The sequence below is a fragment of the Cebus imitator genome, unplaced genomic scaffold (genome assembly GCF_001604975.1).
Source record: "Cebus imitator isolate Cc_AM_T3 unplaced genomic scaffold, Cebus_imitator-1.0 Scaffold308, whole genome shotgun sequence".
In the NCBI taxonomy this organism is placed as follows: domain Eukaryota; kingdom Metazoa; phylum Chordata; class Mammalia; order Primates; family Cebidae; genus Cebus; species Cebus imitator.
Genome location: NW_016107623.1, coordinates 1,680,896 through 1,686,584, shown reverse-complemented (window position 1 = coordinate 1,686,584; position 5,689 = coordinate 1,680,896). Strand labels below are relative to the sequence as shown.

The window sequence follows — 5,689 nt, the reverse complement described above, 5'->3', positions numbered from 1 at the left end:
AAAAAAAAAAAAAAAAGAAATGATAATTAAAATGTCTAAATATTTTTAAAGAAGTAAATGAGATGTTACACAGTTTCTGAATATATATTAGGTATAAATACATCCTTCAAGTATTACAGATGGTAAATTATTCAATCCTCATATCAAAAATTTTATAGAGCACATTTTGTTATTCACATGCTGAATTTCTCAGAGGAATCCTTATTTTCAAATCATGAGCTAAAAGAAGCTTCAAAATGTGAACATAAAGGATATTAAAGATCATTGGCCCAATTCTTCAGTTTTGCAGATATCAATATAAAGCTCCGAAACTTTGTAAAACTGAGCAGAGTAATTTCCTAAGGATAGATACCACATTATTGCAAGGCTGTGAGTAGAGCTCATACCTCCTGGTTCCCTAGCCTGAGCAATAAATAATCCTATAACTTAGAAAAGTTTTCCCAAAATATTTCATAAAATTTCCACTCCAAACCAGATGATTTAATGTAAGAATGCAAGATATTTCATCTGTGAGCAACCAGTTTGACAAGGCTCATTAAGATGAAACTAGCTGAGAATATCTTCATCTTTTTGAAATTTGAGTACCTTTTTGTGACATCAAAGACAGTTCTAATTTACTTCTATAACATAATTTCATATTTCTTTATATTAACGAAAGTAACTCTAATTTGTCAGTTTTAAAACTTTTTCTTAATGTTTTTCTGATCACACATTGTTATTTGAAATTACCAATTGTTTTATTTTTATTGCCTCTTTCCATTTAGTATATTGTAAATTTTGTAAAATGCATGTGTCTTGTCTGCTCTGTTTGTTGCAGTAAACCCAAAACTTAAAATAGTGAATATAATTGGCATTTAACGTGTATTTTTCTATAGATGAATAGCTTTGGTGGTTTAATGGATCTTCTAGACTTATCCTAATCTAGTTACTTAAATGGAAATTGTTTTGATTTTAAAGCATAACTGTAAATTGGCTTTAAATATTAGTAAATAAAAAGAGAACATCTGAAAGTGCCACTATAAAAATACTAAAAATATTAATATTAATACTTAAAACAATCTGATTTCTCACTCCAGGTCCAAGACAATATGCTAATGCTGTATAGAGAAAAATACTAAGTAAATACTTGCTGAATAACATAAAGTATTGTTTAAAATAACTCATGCTAGAAATTTGTTATTTCCTGGTCTTCTTTTATAAAACACGCAGACATACACTCTCAGGTATAACTCAAAATCATTAGTTCCCTCAAAATAAAGGAACTGATGTTTGTAGGAAGCTGAAGCATTAGAAATGCATTATCTGAAAGTAAACAGGTAAATTAACAGTAGCTTAAACAATGCACTTTTATTTTGTTGGTATATGAAATCTGGAGTTGATCAAATTTTTACATTTTATCAGTGTATTAAAAATGACAGAGCTAATACCTGTTGTTAGCTAGGCCTTCTCCTCATGACCCCAAATAGCTACCTTACTTTAATACCTGCATTCAATGAGGAAGAATGTAGGAGCAGGCAGGACCAAGGTCTGAGGGGATCAATTATTTTCTATTGATAACTAAAAGAAAATCTCTAAAATAAACTTCCTCAGTATTTTTTTGTTTTAATAACCAGTAATAAATAACTTGATAATGTCTATTCACAAAAGAAGACAGTAAAATAAGGCATATGTTAGTTACTGTAAATTTAGACCAAATATGTACCATTGCGTAAAACTCGTCATATTGTTGCTTCAAAACAGAATCTGCTAGAGACTACAATCCCTCATCAATATTGATGTATCAATCCTCAATATAATATTAGCAAGTCAAGTTCAAAACCTTATAAAAACAATTATACATCATGACCAAGTAGGATTCTCTAGGTATGCAAGTTAAGAAAACAGTCAAAAATCAATTAATGTAATTCATCACATCAATAGACTAAAGAAGAAAAAATACATAATAAATACATAAAAACACCTTTGACAATGTTCAACACTCAATCATGATAAAAAACTATCAGCAAACTAGGAATAAAGGGAAATTTCATCCAATTGAAGAACCTATACAGATACCTTACAGGTAACAGCATACTTGGTAATGAGAAGCTAGAAATTTTTCTACTAAGATCAGGAACAAGGCAAGAATGTCACCACTCACCCATTCCTTTTTGATATTATACTGCAAGTCTTAGCTAATGTGATAAGACAAGAGAAAGAAATATAAGATATACGGACTCGGAAGGAAAAAATAAAACTCTCTTTGTTCACAAATTATAGGATTATTTATGTATAAAACGTAATCTACAATAGAACTTGAACTAATAAGTGATGATAGCAAGGTTACAAGATACAAAGTTAAGATGAAAAAGTCAATTCCTGTCTTATACAATGGAAATTAACAAAGAATAAAATAAATTGATTTCCATGCTTATAAATAGGAAGACTAATCTTATTGTCAAGATGTCAGTTTGTTAAACATGATGCATAGATTCAATGCAATCCCAATAAAAATCCTAGCAAGTTATTTTGTGGATATCAACAAACTAAAGTTTATAATGGAGATGCCAAAGACCAAGAATAGTAAATATTGCAATACTGAAGGAGAAAACCAAAGTCAAAAGACTGGCACTATGCAACTTCAGGATTTAATATAAAGCTACAGCAATCAAATCAGTGAGGTATTGGTGAATGAATAAGCAAATAAATCAATGGACTAGAATAAACCAGTCATAAATATGCCCACATAAATTTGGTAAACTGATCACTGACAACAGTGAAAAGGCAATTCAATCAATGCCAAAAGGATAGACTCTTCCACAAATGGTGCTGTAACAACTGGATATCTACAATGCAGAACAACAACAACAGCAAAACTGAAAATATAAAAATATGAATCCAGACAGAGACCTTATAACTTTTGCCAAACAAACCTTAAAATGGATTATAGACCTAAATGTGATATGCAAAACTGTGAAACTTCTAGAAGATAACATAGAAGAAAATGTAGATTACTATGGTTTGATACAATTCTAAAATAATTAACCATAAAATAAATAATTGATAATATGAACTACTCTAAAATTAAAAACTTTTGCTCTGTATATACATTGTTAAGACAATGAGAAAACAAGCAACAAACTGGAAGAAATATTTCCAAATTGCATCTGAAAAGGACTGTTATTCAAAATAGACAAAAAGCCATTAAAATTGAACAATAAAATTAAATTATGGGCAAGTTAATTTTTAAAAGTTTAAAAATGGTCAAGGATTGGAATACCTTACAATTTAAGACATACAGATGGCAAGTAGCTTATCAAAATATTCAACATAATACATCATTGTGGAATTGCAAATTAAAACAAGATACTTTACACACCAAACACTGAACATCAAATGCTTATAAGAATGTAGAATAATAATAGTTTTCATTTACTGATGATTATATCCACTTTAAAATATAATTTGGCAATTTTTTTCAAAACTAAGCATATGCTTACCAAAAGATCCAGCAGACACACTCCTTGGTATTTACCTACATAAGGTAAAGATGTATGACCACACAAAAACCTACATGTGCTGTTTACAGCAGCTTTAACCATAATTGCCAAAACTTGGAGGTCACCAAGATATCCTTCAACAGATAACTGGATAAACTATGGTATATCCATACAATAAAATATTTATTCAGTGTTAGTTACAGTGATGTTGTAAGCCATAAAAAGATAACGGAAGAGCCTTAAAGGCATCATACTAAATGAGAGAAACCAATCTGAATGCTACATACTGTGTGATTACATCTATATGACATTCTGAAACGGGTAAAATTATGGAGACACTAAAATTATCAGTGGTTGTCAAAGGTTTGTTGGGAGGAGAGGAAAATAGGAGGATCACAGGGAATATTTAGGGTAGCGAAACTCTTCTGTACTATATTATAATGGTGGATATATGCCATGTCTTTGTCAAAACCCATTGAATATACAACACCAAGAGTGAACCTTAAGGTAAACTATAGATTTAGGATGATAATGATGTGTCAATGTTTATTAATTGCAACAAATGTACTGAGGTTGATAGAGGCAAATAAATATGTTCCAGAGAGAGGAAACATATAGCTCTAGATTGCTTAGTTTGCATACCAGAGATATACTACCAGTTAGACTTTTGCTACTTTTAAGAATTATCTAGCCCCGGGAAGGGCAATCTTTTCCCAGGCATAAAGCCATTTTTAAAAGCCAAAACATTGTAATATGCAGAAAATTAAAGAGTCTTTACAATACAAATAATCTCCTGAATAGGACTTAGATTTTAGCAACAGTCTACCAGTGGGATTTAAGTCACATCATAAAGTGAACCATATGTATAACTATTGATGATAATTGAATCTTTTAGCTAGAGTATTAAAGATACTTATTCAACAGAAAATGTAAATATATAAACTTAACTTCGCTTTTTTCTCCTACTGTTACTTCTAATTCACTGTAAGTTTCTACTTCTTTGGGTGCATTATGCCCTGAAGTAGTTCTTAGTCACATGTTATAACAATTCAAAACGACTGTGGCTAGCAGCATTTAAGTCCAACAAATAACTTGTCCTGAGTTTGAAGGTGGTTAATAAATCTTATATCTGGGAAAATCATTGAATTTCATTTCTAACACTTTAAACATAGATCAAAATAAGGTTGGATTCAAGTCAATATAAATCATAGTGGAGTTTGAAATGATAATATACTATGTATGTCAGTGCTAGCATTTCTGCCAGAAATCTCTTTAAATATCAGAAAAATCTATTTTGAGGATGCTGTGTGTACTGCAGTAGAAAATTTATCATCCTTTTTTTTATTGAATGCTGAATGCTTTATGTATCAATAAGCTGCCTACCATGACAAAGTTGAAAATCTTAGTAATAGGCTAGTATGAGATAAGAGATGAGGTTAAGTTTAGTTATTATTTATCATTTTCAATATGCATATTGTTGACTGGGATTATTAATCCTCTATAATTTTATGCCAATATATATACAATATACAATTTGTTTCTTAAAAGTACCAATATTTGGGTTAGAGCTTCACTTATTTTACTTTTAACACCCATGTTGATCAATATATTTCAAGCTATAGATACTAGCTTTTTAATCATAGTTCCTAAGGAAAGTTGTGCTATTTAACACAAATAATTCAATTCAATTCACTTATTCATGCATTATTCAAGAAATATTTGTGGATATTATAATGTGCCAGCATTGTTCCACAAACTAGAATCAAAGCAGTGCTCAAAATAGTCAAAAAATTATTTTATAAAACTTACATAGTAATTTTTGGGACAGATGGATATGAACCCACACACACCAACACATACACACACACACTCGCATGCACTTATGCATATACGTATAAACCAGGTGGGCATAAGTATTCCAGCCATAAATAAAGCAGGAAAAACGATGGGGAATGGTGGTGAGGTCTGTTTTGCCTCAGATGATCATAGAGTATCTCTCTGATAGGGTGATATTTAGAAGTTTCTGAGTAGTTTTTCAATAAGAAGAAATAGCACGTAGAAAGATGTAGAATTAGGACTATTCTGGGCATATTCCAAAAACAGAATATTAACTCCAGACCAATGTGGAGTTAATATACTGATTTCCCAGACAGTGTAGGATCTGATCACATGGAAGCTTTGTCAGTAGAGGTAATACTTATGGAAGGTTT

The 5,689-nt window shown here is 30.5% G+C and overlaps 1 long non-coding RNA gene across 1 annotated transcript in view; it reads right to left on the bottom strand.

The window, feature by feature from the left end:
• The window catches only part of LOC108285823, a 30,001-nt gene that overhangs the window by 7,679 nt on the left and 16,633 nt on the right, over window positions 1–5,689 (bottom strand). The window contains exon 2 of the long non-coding RNA XR_001817717.2: window positions 2,141–2,174. This is a non-coding gene — a long non-coding RNA (uncharacterized LOC108285823). The remainder of the gene's footprint in view (window positions 1–2,140; window positions 2,175–5,689) is intronic.